Genomic DNA, 17,526 nt, shown 5'->3' with positions numbered 1-17,526 from the left:
GTCTCTCTCTTGCTGCTTCTTTGTCTGTTAATCTGCCTCTGTCTCTTTATAGAAGAGAATTACAGAGGCTGTTCGCAGGTCTGCTGGCTCATCTGTCTTGGAACCTGGTTGGCAACGTGTGATTAGCAGAATTGAGCAAATAGCAAATAGCATTTCTGCAAACCTTCTTTCAAATTTGAAAGCAAATTTTGATCTGGCAGCACGTGCGTGCATCTCTTTTGTGCTAACTCCCCACCAGCATTCCAGCGTTTGCACTTGGCAAGCACAAATATGCATGAAAAGCAAATTTTAAGCTGGAACATTCATGAAGGGCAAAATTTATTCCACTGTAAAATTCACCATTTACAATTTGCACTGCATTGATGACTTTTCTATGTCAGCCAATCAGCAGTGAGAAGCAATACATGACATGAATTTTGAATTGCAAATATTCTCAGTGGATGACCTGCAAACCAAGAGTAACTGACTGTAGGAAGGTGAGAACACTCTCCCTGCCCATAAAATTTTATTCACTAATTGCTGGAAGTTGCACAAATCCCGTTTCTGCAGAACTCTGACCCAGACATCTTTTCTGTTGCATCCCTTTGTGCCAAATGGCCTTTCCAGCAGTTCTGGGACTTTAACCCATTGCTACAAATGTACGCGGAGGGATCATCAATTAAAACTGAATCTCTCAACGAGCAGCTATGTGAATTGGATAGTGTGATGGGTTACATCAGCTCTGTGGGGTGAACCCTGAAGCGCCATTAAGACCTTTTACTAGAGCTCAACACTGAAAGACTGACTGGTCGTTAATTTCGCAACTGCAGAACAGGGGCTGGGGGAGTCCATCCCATTGACGCAAAGACCACCTGCTTAGCCAGTTCACAAGCAGCAAGTGTCAGTGCTATGATCATTAACGCTCTTTCTAGTGTTAACCAATATGTTGCCCTTGGTGGCATGTGGCCCTGCATAAGACGGACAGACCAGCATTGGAATGAAGCCTGGAAGGGCCACCCTCAGGGTGAAGGTAAGCACATTCTTCTGGCCAGGTGGGATGGGACAGCGGGGTCCTTCTGCTTCATCCACCATGTGACAGGGTTACAAAGAGACTTTCCCTGGGGCAGGTTATTGCTTTTCTGCTACTGCAGCGTTTCTCGGCCCTTCCTCTGCAGCCTCTGGAGGGCGACTCAATAGACCAGCCGCTACTCTAACCTGGTCTGGCAATTCTGTCTAGGCGCTTCTCTGGCCCTCCCCACCCCAGAGTGTCCGAGCACCTCTCAGTCAGTGGGTTTTGTCCTCACAATACCCCTGTGAGGTAGAGAAGTATTATCCTCATTTCCTAAATGAGGAACTGAGACACAGGGAAGACTTCATGACTTCCCCAAAGTTACACTGGAAGCCTGCGGGATGGAGCCAGAATATGAACTCAGGATCCCTGACTCCTAGCCCAGTGTCCTCCTTGCTAGAGTACACTTCCTCCAGTCTTCTGCTCTCCCTGGGTCTTTCTGGAAATGCTTTAGCAATGCTGCCAGGAGCTCTGTCCTTTCCCCTCTTCACAATGCCAATATTTACCTGCCTAGTCCCAGGTCACCTAGCGGCACCTCTGTCATGTGCTCACAGTGCTACTGGGGAGCCGGGGAGTGCTGCAAAGCTAAGGGCTTGTCTACACAGAGAAGCGATTGTGGAATAAAGTCGGGTGTGAATTTAAAGCCCGAGAGCTATTCTGGAGTAACTCCCCATGTGGACACTCTTATTCCAGAATAAGAATAAGTGGCACAGTTGGTCCAGAATAGCAATGCCAGTTGATTTATAGACAAGCCCTTAGCCACTAGGTCAGTCAGATGTCCCTTCATCATTACACTGGCAGCTTTAATACGGCAAAAGAGACTTTAAAAACTGCAGCTGTTTTGCAGTTCAGACTAGATGAGTGTCCAGAATCCGGGCTACAAGTTTAAAACACCGATTGCTTTCTGCGGAGCACTTAGAAGAGTCTAATTCAATTGGCCATATGGTCCTGGTCTCCTTCCAATCTAATTCGTCCGTCCCTGGGGCATATTAAAGGGAAAGGAGGGGGGGGAATTGAAAAAATGTAAATCACATTTTAATAGACTCATAAAAATACACAAAGTGATGACCGAGAAAACTTATCAGATTTTATGGGCATGTGCATCGCTCAGCAGAATATGGAAATGCCACTCAAATGGCAAAGCTCCCCTCACAGAAAATTTCACAACATAATCCAATTTATACCTTTTGCTAGACAGAGCAGCCAGAGTAGATCAAGCCTTATACATCACTGTCACCTTCATTTCCTGTGTGTGCCAGTCAACGGGAGCAGCAAGCTGGCATGTGTTGCCACTTTACATGTCACAGTAATTAAATAAACCCAGATGATAGCCCCCTATAAGAGCAAACTGGTAGGGTAGTTACATGGCGTGTCGTTTGAATACTGACTGGTGTGAGTTTAGTGATGATCTTCCTAACTCCCATTACCCTCTGCTGCACTCACAATAAAAGATAGTTAAAATAAATAAATATATACACACACACACACACACACATAAACCCGCTCACTCCATGGAATAGATAAAGTTTAGTGCAGCGTAATTGCTGCTTGATAATTACTTTCAGCCTCAGAGTTCAGTTTCAAGGTCACTGGGTCAAACACCGATCAAGAGTGGAACACGAGCTCTAGTATAAATCATTTTATGATGAAAAGAGCTGGTTGCAGCTGACAGGAGACGACGCGTGTTGGCTTTTTCAAGTTGAGCGCGGCCGCCTATTCAGACGAAGGGATCGTTAGGGTTTGCCAAGTGCTTTGAAGATGGAAAGTGCTGTATAGTGCCAAGCATGATGAAGTGTCCCTCTTATTTTAATTCCATCCTACTATAAGAGGTCATGAGCTCACGGCAGTGAGTTGGAAGGTGTGTGGGAGCAGTGGTTGGCATGCTTAGAAAACAAGGCTTGCTCTCTTAGACTTTAAGGCCAGAAAGGACCATCATAATCATCTAGTCTGATCTACACTTTGGGGGCCACAGAATCCCCCCCCCCGCCCCGAGCCGAGGCTCACTGAGGTTAATAGGTATCTAGCTATTGGGCATCAGATAGGGCCCTTAGTATTTTCCAAGAAACATCTCATCTCATCTGAATAAGCTATGCCACAAAATTCTGGGTGTCCCATAGCAGTCCCCCATCCAAGCTCTGTACTCTCCCACCATGGCTTAGCTTGGGATAGCTTCTAGGATTCATTCACAGGGAAGTACAGGTCCCTGGAATCCCAGCCCTACAATCTCCTCTCACCCAAGGTAGCAGGTACATCTGCCAGTTGCCTCCTTGCAGGCAATCCAGTCTTAGACTCTCGAGGCTCTGTTTAACAAAGCGGCATGCGGTTTATGCAACCTACTAAGTTCTCAAACTACTGTCCACCGAGAGCTGCATCCCCCTGCCTGGTTATCCAAAGGGCTCTATAGCTGTGTGATAGTCAGGAAGTTGTGATCCCCAATTCATCTCCTAAACTCCTTTGGACTCATCAGTTTCCCTGGGGACCTGCAATGACTGCAATATCTGAGATTTCCATACAGTACTGCCACTCCCAGCCATTCAAACATCAAGAGTGAGCCCCCCTTAAACCACAAGATAGACTTATAAATCACGAGATTTCAAAAAATAACCAGTGTGGGGCAGTTTTTATTTTGCCTTCTGTTTCATGAACCATTTTCAAGCTTTTCTCCACCACCATTGGGGTAGAAACTTTTTATTTTTTGAAATACTAGTTGAGATTCTTACATAATCACATGACTCCAAGAGTTGGGGCTTTAGTAGAAATAGAAAACAGCACAAGAGCTGGCAGCATTCTGCCCATTAGCTCTGGGGGAGGGGGTAGCAAGAGCTCCTAGCCATGCACACACACCAGCGGGCCAGGCACGAGCCACATGCTGTCAGCAGTCACCTTAGTTCATTAGTGTTTTTATCTCTAATGCCAGGAAGAAAACCTGGCCCATGTGGAAATATCATTCATCCCATCAAATGGAATATTAATGGGGAGCTGTCACTCACCGCTGGCAGATAAGATGACATACTAGTGACTTCCCCCTTGTGTTCTCTTAATAGCAAATAAATGCAGTAACGACCCATCCTGTACTGCCACATCTTGCCCTTGTTTGAATTAGGTTCCTGTGTGAGCGCCGTGATCGGGGCAGGTAGGCGGGGATGGCAAAATGACTGGGGTGGGGGGAAGCAGGGAGACCAGCAGCAGAGGGAGGGTTGCGTGGAGCGAAAGAGGTGGGAGAGAGGGATGGAAAGGACAGGGCAGAGGCCTGTATGTGTGTGTATATTACACCAGCTACTGCATGGTGTCAGTAATGCTCTGCTGTGTGCCATAGCCCCCGTGCTGCTCACAGTCAAGAGAGAGTGTACTTTAGCTGAGCTGGCAAGGGTCTGTGCTTTTAGGTAGGCGAACATGACCTTTATCCCTGATGGAGCTGGGAAATTCTGACTGGCCATGATGGGCAGCATAGTGACCACTGTGAAATCCCAGGGCGCCAGCATTTTGTGACTGTGTGCACATGCGCACACGCACAAGCAGGCATGCCCACGCACATGTGCACACACACGCAAGCATGCTCACACACACAGGCCCAAGCAGCATGCGCGGGCAGGTGCACACACGCACAGAACAGTAGCAGAGGGCACCACCCAGGATGAGATCCTGCATTGCTACATGCCTGGCTATGGCAGTTTGGTAAGACCAGAATGCTACACCAGCTAAGTCTGTTTCCCCACTAAACCCACTGCCAGGCTAGATCGACAGCACCTATCCTTTCTCTCCACGGTTATTTTCTCAAAGTGTGTGCTCCTGCGGCTTTTGAGACAGCCGCCTCTGCTGAGCTGGGAAGCGGGGAGTATCACACAGCAACAGGGGGTTCGATTCCTTCTCGTTCCAATAAATAGAATTTACGCTTTGCAAGAACTCTAAGCCCCAGTGTCCCCAGGGCATCCAGGTGCCCTTGTGATATAGTGATTCAGCCTCCCTCCGTGCACCTGTCCTCTGGCTGCCAGTTGGTGCGTGTGCGAATACCACCCCTCCTGCTCCTCCGCAGTGCCCTGCCCTGGCTTTGTGCCGGAGAGGTGACTTTCACCCTCTTTCTGCACCTGAAGGGGCTAACATTAGAACACTAGCCCTATGGATGCTGCAAAGCCAACCCCAGAAGCACCCGCTCATTTAGGGGGATGAGGAAATAAACATGGCAGCACCCACACTGGCTGGGCATCAGGCTGGGACATAGACTGGAATATACCATCCTAATCATCTGGTCACTGCTCAGCCTATCCATCTCCAAAGTCCAAATCTAGTGCGAGCACCTGGAGCAGCCTCTTCTATTCTGAAGCAATTGCAACAGGCTCTTCACAGCAAACAGGAGGACTGGATTTGCACAGCACTGAAGAGCGAGCGGATCTTTGTGGAGAAGCTCCAGACTGGCACTATTGAGCTTATGGTGAAAGCCACACCAGGAGGAAGCACACACCTTTCTGCCTACATCTCCCCTCCCCACTTCCCTTGAGTATTGAGTTCAGGCCATGCAACAGATCCCAAAGCGGCTTTCTTTGACACAGTGCAAACTTTTCCTGCATCAGCTTGTGCTGTCTGGGTAGATGTCCAAACAGCACAACATAGGACTTTGCATTCGCTCTGAATTAATGATACAGCCTCAGCCCTGAGTGAATATTCAGCATGCGAGTAGGCTGAGAGTCCCAGAGATAGGAAAACGGAGCTGTTTGGAGGGGATGAAATGGTAAGATCTTGGCCCCTTTGCCTGTTTTATTAATCTCACTAGAGACACAGCTGCGGCTTCTTGGTTTCACATTGGTCTCTTCATCAACAGTCTGCTCACATTTAGAGCCAACGAGAGGGAAGTTATTAAAATAAATGTGGCGAAAGTTTATCTCAGGTCTACAGGACCCATGATCAATGTAGTGCAATGGAGGGGAAAGAATATTTACAGTTCCTGTTGATACACTTTAATAAACTTGATGAATCCATTCAGTGGAAGTTGGAATTTGGGCCATAATCTCACCGGCAGGAGAGGGGGGAAAGGAGCCGTTCTCAGACATTTCACATCAGAATGCGCCTCAACATTTGCAGTATCTCTGAAGTTGCCTTCTTAGATGTAATTTGGGAGATGCTGAACCAAGGGGCTCAGAACGGCAGGCATAGGCTGTGCCTTCACCCCGTGGCGAAGCAAAAAGTTAGCAAGTGTATTGGCCAAAATTTTCACACGTAGGCATCTATGTTTTTCAAAGTGACAATGAGATTTTTTGAGACTCCGAAAAGGGCCTGGACTGCAGAGAGCGGATGCTCAGCATGGCTGAAAATTTGGCCTCTTTGAGGCATCGTCAGCTGGGAAGTCAAAAATGGAGCCCCTTTCCATACCCCCCAAATCACTAGCCACATTTGGAAATGTAGGCCCAGAGGTTTGAAGTTAGGCATCTAAATTCAGATTCGGGCACCCAGATAAAAGTGGCTTGATCTTCGGAAGTAGTCAGCTCCCACCATTTTTGCTGTGATCTTACTGAGGGTGTTCGCAGCTTCTTAAAAATCATGAGAGTTAGGTCTCTAACTATGGATTGAGTTGCCCAATTTTGGGCACCCAGGATTGAAATGTTGAGGCTAAATAGCTAGTAATTGTAGGCCTTGGCACGTGAAAATGTAGGCCTTGGAGAATTAGCAACGCAGGCCAGAAGTCTCTCCACCAAGCCTGCCTCTGCGTGCACAAAGCAGAGCAGGATCTGATTGGGGGAAGGTGGTGGTGGTGGTGGGGTTTCCTCCACTCCATGGTCTGATCCTGTTTCTCTCAGCCAAGCCTGCAGCTTCCTTTGCTGCTGCGCTCACCTGCCAGCTGCCTCTAGCAGATTCCCTGAGTGGGTGGGAAACGCTGTCAAAACTTGCTTCATCTCAATGTCAGGAGAGGAGCACGAGCCTTTGCGACAGGAGGAGGCTGAAATACACAGCCAGGGACGGCTTTAGCCTCACACACAGCACTCTCGGCTAGGTTACAACCTGCAGTATGATGGGTGGAAAGCTGGCTGGGCAGTTCCAGTGGCAGACCCTTGCTGTCTACCCAGGCTTGCGGGACTGAAAAATAACATGTGCACGCAAGGGATTATTGGTACACTGTGGTAAAGCAGTGCCCAAACACCAAAGGCTGCAGGGTGCTTTCAGTGCACTCAGCAGCTGAGTTATGGATCAAAAGGACTGCTGCTCCACCACACTGGAAGCTCTGCCACTCCAAATTTGGCAGTCCCAGGGATGCAGGTTACCTCTGAGCAAACAGGTCAGTGGGGCAGGTCAGCTCTGGGGTCAATCTCTAAATCTGCTCTCCTGTGTAACGCAGGCCACAGGAATTCCCTCAGTTAGCTCCTGTTTGAACTCGAGCAGAAAAACATCCAATATTCACTTAAAAATTCCCAGTGCTGGAGATTCCACCACAACCCTGGGTAAGTTGCTCCAGTGGTTAATTACCCTCAGTCGCTGTTATAATGTATGTCTTCTTGCCAGTCTGAATTTGTCTAGCTTCAACTTCCAGCCATTGGCTCGTGTTATAACTTTCTTTACAAGACTGAAGAACCCATTCTCAAATATTTGTTCCTCGTGTAGGTGTTTATAGACCTGATCAAGTCACCCCTTAACCTTCTCTTTGTTAAACTAAATAGATTGAGCTCCTGGAATCTGTCACTGCCAGGCAGGTTTTCTAATCCTTTAATCATTCTCGTGGCTCTTCTCTGAACCCTCTCCAATTGATTAACATCCTCCTTGAATTGTGGATACTGCACGAGACACAATATTCCAGCAACGGTCGCACGAGTGCTAGATATGGAAGTAAAATAGCCTCTCTGTTGCTACTCGAGATTCCCTTGTTTATGAATCCAGCGATCACATTAGCCCTTTTGGCCAGTGTTTTTTTCACTAGGAGCTCACCTTCAGCTAATTATCCACCCCACCCACCAAAATCTTTTCCTGAGTCCCTGCTTCCCAGGGCAGAGTCCCCCACCATGTAAGTATGGCCGACATTCTGCATTCCTAGATGGATACATTTACATCGAGCCATATTAAAATACATATTGTTTGCTGGGGCCCAGCTCACCAAGCAATCCAGATTATGCTGTATCAGTCACTTGTCCTCTTCATTATTTACCACTCCCCTAATCATTGGCTCCTTTGGAGTTTATCAGTGATGATTTTATGTTTTCTTCCAAGTCACTGATAAAAGTGTTAAACAGCGCAGGGCCAAGAACCGATCCCTGAGGGACTACACTGAAAACGCCCCCACTTGACAATGATTCCCTCCTTATAATGATGTTTGGAGAGCTGTCAGTGCTTTGCCAGGGGAGATAAACCCCGAGGACAGAGTGTTACCTCACTCCCCATAGCTGACAGCAGGAGAGAAGAAGCAGGAGGCGCAGCGAGAGAGGGAATGCCAGGGGGTGATAAATAAAACCTATTTCCCTCTCCCCACTTCCCTCCATTCCCTGGCTGTCTGTTGGATTCTCACTGTTCAAGCTGGGGACGGGTGGATACAATTCCTCCTGGGCTGGGCAGAGAGCAACATCAGCGTCTCCAACCAAGACAGGAAGACTAGATGCCGAGATGGGACTTTCTGTGCACAGAAAATCTATTCCGGCGGCTAGGTCGGCACAGCTGCAGCACCCAGGGTATGGATTTCTCACACCCCTGAGCGCCATAGCTATGCTGACCTACATTTTAAGTGTAGACTAGGCCTAAGGCACCTTTATACCCCTATAACTGCCCCATGCAAGGGGCTGTGCTGGTAAAAAATCACCCCCTCACCAACATAGTTATATTGATAGAACTTTTCTAGTGCAGACCAGGCCTAGGAGATTTGAGTGCCCAGATCCAGACCCAAATTCCTTCAAAGGCTTTGCAAATACCAGCCTAAATGCCTCCTGTCTCATGGAGCAGTGAGCGACCCCTCCTCTCTCCGAACTTCGTAAGACTGAGGCATGCGTACCTGTCCCATTAAGTTCGACACTCCTGAAGGGATAGCAAGGTGAGAGGGTTGTGGCTAAGGAATTTCCCCAGGGATGATGCTCCAGTTTTGCAGACTGGCTACTAGAGAGACTCAGAATTTTGCATTTGGATATATTTTCAGTCAAAAAAGAGTCTTTTCTTCTAAACAACAATAACAAAATCATTTATTTCTAATTTTTCCATGTGTTCAGTGAAACCCCTCAAATTTCCCAGATGTTGACATTAAAAAACTACATTGGTTCACTTTTTTTTTCCAGCACAAAACTGGAACATTTCCATGAAAATTTAAAACACCCCCAACCAAGTTTGTCTTTGTTTCCGCTCCCAATTCTTTTGTGGAAAAGACAGTTTTCCGACCAGCTTCACTGTCTACTAATCAGGATAGTTACCTACCTGTTGAGAGGCCCAGCTCATCAAATAGAGAAGTGTGCAGCCCGGTGGAATCAGTGATAATAGAAAAACTTGAATCTTTCCTCCCGTGAGTAATCCTTACTAGCAACGGGTGAAATTCATCCCTGTGCAATGAGCCAATACAAGGTCTATGCACCCATAGGGCTGGAGTTGGACTTATGTGGTACCTAGGCTTTGTAGGGCTGAAACAGGGCCTCGGTATAGTGCTGGCCCTGGAGTGAATTTCTCCCCATGGGACCACTTCCATGAGTAAGGATTGCTCATAAAAGTAAGGTGTGCAAACTTCACCCCAAATTAGTAGCAGTAATGCCATTCTCCCTCAGAGGGGCTTGTGAGGAGAAATGGCCCAGGGTGTCTAGAGATGTGCTGAGTATTATTAATAATAATAATTTAGCTGGTTACTGTCAGTGGTAAGAAAGAAAATGTTTGGTGGGGTGACACAAGTGAGAGGGAACAAAAGGAAGGTGTCACGTGGGTGAGTTGGGAAAGTTCATGCCTATAATTGCTCTCTAATTGTTCTGCCTTGCAATACATTCCTCTCCTGAGCGTGTTTTGTTCTAACGAGCACAGAGAGCAGCTATTTTGTTGAAAAACTTAATTTTTGCCATTATGTCGTCTGGCACAGTCCAGCTCTGAGTAGTTACTGCCTATTATCTGTCTGCTATAAAGCCAATATTGACACAGAGGTCCTTGATGCAGTGGCTTTGGGAAACTGCCAGGAAGGCTGGTTTCAGGAAGAATAATTAGTGGGCACAGATGCACACATAAGATACCCTTGACTGGTGAGCTGCCTTTATTCACAAGGATGTACATAGGGGTCAGTTTTGAGTTTTTTCTTTTAAAAGTTCTTGCATTTAATACCTGGCTCTGAGCAGTAAGGATTTTCAGTCTGAAATTTGTTTTGCATAGAGAAAGCCTCATCTGAGCTCCACCATTAGGATCTTAAAGCACTTTACAAGCATTAACTAATTAACTCTCTTAACAGCCCATGCTTTAAGTTAATTTCCCCCTGTGCACAATAGGGACACTGTCCGTGTACAAATCACATTTCCATCGGATTTTGGTTTACCTGCTCTTGCTACAAATAACACCTAAGAGTATTCGAATGGAAAGAGATTAGAGAAAAAGGAATCCTGAGCGAGTCTCACTTTTGCTTCTACATCCTCTGGTTTAAGTGCAGAGGCAGAGGGAAATAACCTGGACATGGTGCTCTGGGGGTAATAACAGGGAAGGGTGGGGGAGTCAGCCAAAGAATGGCACTGAAAAAGTTACAATTCCCTTCCTCTCTACCACCCAAAACCCCACCCAGTAACAAAAGAAACAAACAGCCCAATCCAGGGCCTGGGATGGTCAGACACGCTGGAGCCCTGCTGCCTGGGGTTCCCCACCGAGTTTCTCCTTTTACTGACTGATCCACTGACACCGCCCCGAATTCCAGTCCCTGCTTCAGTGACCGGTGGCAGAATGGAGTCAACAAAGATGCTGATTTTATTTATCTGGTTTTGAAATCAACAGAGCAAAGGAGTGTTTCCCGCAGGCTGGTGCCAGGCTCTGCTGAATTCTGGATAGGAGCTAGGTATTATCCCTGTCGTGCCTGTCCATCCTCTCCCAAACTCACCCTACTGGTCTCTTGGCCACCTTTGTTTCATCCCATAGAAGGATTGCAAGGTCTGTGGGGCAAGGACCGTATCTCTTTCTCTGCCCTGGAAGGCACTTCGCACACTGCTGGGCACTGCAAACTAATCATTGTTCTAATTCCTCACAGCATCACCTTAGGGCTCCACGTTATGGTCGTGCCACGGAAGGCCCGGCCTCACCCTCTGTGGAGTTTGGCACTGTGGTGGAGATTTTCCGAGGCAGAGAGGGCAGCTAGGCACCCAACTCCCTTGGACAGTCAAGGGGCATTGGGCTCATAAATCTAGTGCATGCCACTGACCATCTCCTCCTGTGCTGCCCAGAGGGGGACGTTAAGACCTGCATTTTCCAAAGGGGCCTCTAATTCTGACCCCATTTTGTTGTCTTTGTTATCTATACACATACACACATATAAATATGTAAACTCCAGTGTGTTTTTCAGCAGGGAAATCATCAGGAGCTGGTAATATTCCAGGAGTCTTTTATACTATGGAGCTTTTCATGTCTAACTTGCTACTTCTCTGGCCCACCTGGAGCAAGTTAGTTTGGCACCAGCAGGGGGAAAAAACTGCTTTTGTCTTAAAGCTGATTTACCTTTTAAGCGGTAAATCTCAACGTTTGTGCTTGTGCAGACTGTCTGGCGCTGTTCCCCAGGGCTGTGATTTAATGTTTGTTTAGAGATAATTTCACTGGCCTCTGAGTTTACAAGCCGCTCCAGCTCCCATGTACTGAAATGTTGAGTACACAGCGTGTATGGAGGGGTTGTTTACTGCTGCCTATATACTCAGGAGGCAATAGAATAATCATTGCAGTATATTACCGGGGGGACGAGGGGGGGAATAATCCTTTATTTCCATCCTTTTATAAACTCCTGCTCCCGGTCAACCATTGTTGTTGTGATTTACCAAAGGGTTTATCTTTTGGCAGGCAAGTTCCATCTCAGTATCTAAAACAGCGGTGACTAAAAGGGGAACATGATACCTATCTGCAGACAGTGAAGGGTTTAGGGTGCAAAGCGGGGAAGGGAATTATTTGAGAGTTATTATTAAGCGTAATGAGGTGAAATTCAGAGAGGGGGATTCAGGCTGAGTAGCTGGGAAATATGCTAACAGAGAGATGCACTCGAGAGTGGAACAGTTTCTCAAGAGAAGTGGTGAAAGCCCTGTTGCTAGGAGGATGATACAATAATGGATGGATAGCGGAGAAGCCTGGTCCACTGCCCACTGAGGTCAAGGCAAAGACTCATTGACTTCAGTGGGTGCTGGATTGGGCATTGGAGGATTAGTGGCTTGGCAAACTAGAAAATGGAAGATGGTTTTGGCCTGGATAAAAGCATGGGGCATCAAGGTTGGCATTGCTGGCAGATAGAGGGGTTTTCCCCACCTGGGAGGATGATGACGAGATAGAGGCTAGATCAGCTGTTGGACAGTGACAATATAACGTGATGGTTTGAGTGTATGTTAAGAGCGTTGGTTGCGTTGTGCAGCAGCTCCAGTACTGCCGTGAGGGATGATGCTTTGGAATGACAATTATTAGTTGTTGTTGTGTGTTTTTGGAGGGTGTCCAGGGGATTTAAAGCTGAGCCTGGAGCTTTGAGGTCCCCTTGCTGGCCTCTTTCTTCTTCAGAGGCTTTCCGTTGCTATGTGAGTAAGGGGTGCGAGATGCAGCCTTAACATTTGAAAAAGGGTTAGTGGCTCAATCCAAACCAGAAATATAAGTGGAACCATAATGCCTTTTGCTGCAGGATGCAACAGGAGCCATCTCCTTCCCCCCAGACCTGCAGTAGGTGATTCTTTCAACTGTAGCGCCTGGGGAACTAGAGCTGGTCACTCATTTTCCATTTTTTTTTTTCCTCATGAATTTTTTTTTTTTTTTGACTAAATGGAATTTTTCACAGGAAATGTCAGTTTTTGTCAATATTTTTTGGGTTTTCATCTGCCCCCTACCCCAAATCATTGCCCGACTGGCTCTTCTGGGCATGCCCTTGTATGGATTTATTCAAGTGTCCAGATGCCTTTGTTAAAAACCTGTTTGCTTGAGATCAAAAATGGCAAGATACTTTGGAGGCTGGTAGCGAAAGAGGGAATTTGAAACAAGACATAGGCCCATCCCAAGGAGAAAGGAAAGTGCCACCCTGACACAAGGCAAAGGAGGAAGGCAGAGGTGGCAAGCTGCACTCAGGCAGCGCTGTTACTCAGATACCACAACCATAATGGTAATAAGGGACGGCTCAATATTAAATATGCAAATGCAAACAGATGGTGCTGAGGAATGATCAGCGACGAGGGAGGGAAAGAAAACGAAATGGGGAGAATGTTTTTCCTAAGCATCGTTCCCGTCAGCAGCCACGATCACAATTCGACATCCCGTGAGACCAGTTCCCTGGGGAGGAAGGTCAGCAGTGGCGTGAGAAGAGTGGCAGGTGCAAAGGAGCACAGGGGGAACATGACTGCTCATCTTGCACACAGGTGCTGTGTTGGAAAAACACATTGTTTTATCCACCCAGTGTTTTAAAAGCCATTTCCAAGTCAATATTTAATATCGTTTATCGGTTGGTGCTAGCAGCTCCCGGGCCCTGTCTCCCTGTGATCGCTTGGCTCTGCTCTTTATTAAACACTTCCCTGTTTTGAAAATGAAAAAGCCATGAATAAACAGGGCAGGAATGAACTGGGAAACACACACACCGTCCTTCTCTGTTAATATAAGTTGCCTTGTGACACAAGAAGGGGACATTCAATGAAATGAAAAGTAAGTACATTTAAAATGATAAAAGAAACAGTGTCACACCTTATAAGAAGGTTTGTAAATAGTTTATGAAGAGTTATTAGATGACTAAAGATGTTTTAATAAATGGTTAATTGATTATCATCAGCAGGTCAGTAGATTCCTTACAATCATAGAATCCTAGAATATCAGGGTTGGAAGGGACCTCGGGAGGTCATCTAGTCCAACCCCCTGCTCAAAGCAGGACCAATCCCCAATTAAATCATCCCAGCCAGGGCTTTGTCAAGCCTGACCTTAAAGACTTCTAAGGAAGGAGATTCTACCACCTCCCTAGGTAAAAACATTCCAGTGTTTCACCACCCTCTTGGTGAAAAAGTTTTCCCTAATATCCAACCTAAACCTCCCCCACTGCAACTTGAGACCATAACCGTGGCTTATAACCATTTAGAACACCATTTACTGATATGCTTATGATTGAGATTCTGTAACAACTAATAATTATGTCAGTACCATGCTTATCTATGAGTCATTTACAAACTACTTATAAACATACCCTTAATAAATAAGTGTGATTGGAAATGCTTTTTCTGCACAACACACAATTAACCGTGGAACTCATTGCCACAAGATATACTTGAGGCTAAGCGTTTAGTAGGATTCAGAAAAGGACTGGACATTTATATGCATAACAAGAACACATGGAGTCACAATAAACAATAATAACAACTTGGGATCTAAAACCTCCAGCTTCAGGGCATAAACCAACCTCTAAGTGATGCAGATACTAAACTGGGAGGAGTGGTAGATACGCTGGAGGGGAGGGATAGGATACAGAAGGACCTAGACAAATTGGAGGATTGGGCTAAAAGAAATCTGATGAGGTTCAATAAGGATAAGTGCAGGGTCCTGCACTTAGGATGGAAGAATCCAATGCACAGCTACAGACTAGGGACCGAATGGCTAGGCAGCAGTTCTGCGGAAAAGGACCTAGGGGTGACAGTGGACGAGAAGCTGGATATGAGTCAGCAGTGTGCCCTTGTTGCCAAGAAGGCCAATGGCATTTTGGGATGTATAAGTAGGGGCATAGCGAGCAGATCGAGGGACGTGATCGTTCCCCTCTATTCGACACTGGTGAGGCCTCATCTGGAGTACTGTGTCCAGTTTTGGGCCCCACACTACAAGAAGGATGTGGATAAATTGGAGAGAGTCCAGCGAAGGGCAACAAAAATGATTAGGGGTCTAGAGCACATGACTTATGAGGAGAGGCTGAGGGAGCTGGGATTGTTTAGTCTGCAGAAGAGAAGAATGAGGGGGGATTTGATAGCTGCTTTCAACTACCTGAAAGGGGGTTCCAAAGAGGATGGCTCTAGACTGTTCTCAATGGTAGCAGATGACAGAACGAGGAGTAATGGTCTCAAGTTGCAATGGGGGAGGTTTAGATTGGATATTAGGAAAAACTTTTTCACTAAGAGGGTGGTGAAACACTGGAATGCGTTACCTAGGGAGGTGGTAGAATCTCCTTCCTTAGAGGTTTTTAAGGTCAGGCTTGACAAAGCCCTGGCTGGGATGATTTAACTGGGAATTGGTCCTGCTTCGAGCAGGGGGTTGGACTAGATGACCTTCTGGGGTCCCTTCCAACCCTGATATTCTATGATTCAGTCAGGAAGCAATTTTCCTTATGGGCATGCTACCCCATAACTTCAGAGTTTCTTATACCTCCCTCTGAAGCAGCTGCTACTGGCCACTCTCAGAGACAGGATACAGGGCGGGAGGGACTGTTGCTTTGATCTGTTGTGGCAGTGTCCGTGTTCCTGTCTTCCACAATGGCCTCTCAGGTTCTTTCCCAGCAGCCATCAGGCACACGGGCCCGAAAAGTATTTAATGAATGAATTAATCCAGTGTTAATGTGACTCTCGAACAGTGTTTCACTGAACGTAGTGTTTGGGGGCGTTAACAGACTGACACACGTGGAGCAGGACAGTCTGGGTAGTAGCAATGCAAGCTCTCCCCACCCTGCCTCAGCTCTCAGCTAGAGAACGGGACCTCTTGTAGGGATGACAGAGTCTACGGCTCATTCAGTCCTTGGCGTATCTGTTGAGAATGCCAACAAAGCTAGCTAGGAGTGACTGGCATCTAACTAGCGAACTGAGACGGTTGCTTTTGTGATGTGGGCCCCCTGAATGACTGGGAAACAGAGCTGCGCAAATCTGCTTTTTGGTTAGCTAGAACCGTGTCAGCCTTTTCCCTGTTTGTTGCACGGTACATTTTGTACCCTTCACCCTCTCCAGGCATGCCCTACCCCTCTGTGTTCCTGGGTGGGAATGGTGACATTTCACCTTGGATCAAATTTGCATATTCTTTGACCAGATTTGTTCATTCATGAGAATCCCCAAGGCAGAAATTTTTGTCTATGCTTTTGGGGGGCAAAGATGGAATGTATGAGCTTCCTGGAAGATGAAAGGTCAAAGAAATCGTGATGTGGCCAAATCTTTGTTTTCCCTCCCAAACTTTGTCTACCTAGACTGTAAGCTGTTAGGGGTAGGGACTGTCTCTTACTATGTGTTTGTATAGTGCCTAGCACAGTGAGGCTCCGAATTTTGTTGGGGTGATAATTTTGTTGTTGTTGATAATATTAATAGTGATGTTTGCAAATGCAGTCCATAGTCTGTCTGGTAACATTTAGGCCCAGCATTTCCCATATCTCCAGGTAGCAGGGATTCTTCCCCCGCACAGTAAAATGTTTGCAGTGCCCAGCAAAAATCTTTGCTTGGAATTTGGGTGACACGACCCTGGCTTTTATTTTTTCCCCAGGCCCTGTGGCAGCTGCTCTGTACGGAGCGCAGCCTCTTGCATGCCACTTTGATTTCTGCAAATCTGTTCACTTCTCGGTGGGGATCCAGTTGATACAAATCACTTCTCTCCTGAACTGAATAATGATCGTATTCACGATGACAGTGTGGGTCTCCTTCCATTTCACAAAGCAACAGAAACAGAGGATCATGGGTGGGGACAGGGAATCAGGCAACACTCTCCAGAAGCAGAAAGAGACCAAGAAAACCAGGAGCACTTCAGCTGGTGTGTAGTGATGTAGCCCAGCTGAGGATCTTTCATATCCATCCACACAGCTAGAACTCTTGGAGGCTCTCATCATCTCACGGCTCACTGACTGTAACTTCTTTTTTCCTGGCCTTGATATATGCAGACTTGCCCTGCTTATAGCCAGTCAGAAGACTGCTGCAAAGGTCATTTTCCAAGCCAGTTGCTTTGACCACGTCACTCCCTCTCTTTGAATCCTTCCCTGCCTCCATCTTTATTGTCTCAAACATGAGCCACTTGTCTTCCCTTTCAAGGCCCTTCCCGACCTGTCCCCTTCGTCTCTCATTCAGTACGGAAATGGTGACTTCCGCCTTTCACAGGCCTGTGGTGTCAGCCTCTGTTGCCCACTTGTTACATTTGACAAACAAGCACCTTTCTTCCATGGCGTCCCTCATGCCTGGGACAAGCTCCCTGTAAACGGCCGCAAAACTAACTCAGTAACCTACTTCAAAACCCTCCCAAAAACTCTCCTCTGCTGTGAGGCCTAAAAAACACTGAGAGCTATCACGCTGACCACGGTGTTTCCTTGTACTCCCCTGTCTTTCTGTATCCATCTGTTGTCTCTTGCTTTATACTTACATTCTAAGCTCGTTGTAGCAGGGGACTATCTTTTGGTTCTGTGTTTGTACAGA

This window comes from Chelonia mydas, chromosome 19, assembly GCF_015237465.2.
Source record: "Chelonia mydas isolate rCheMyd1 chromosome 19, rCheMyd1.pri.v2, whole genome shotgun sequence".
NCBI lineage: Eukaryota > Metazoa > Chordata > Testudines > Cheloniidae > Chelonia > Chelonia mydas.
The sequence above is the reverse complement of the archived record's forward strand: the minus strand, read 5'-3'. Positions refer to the sequence as shown.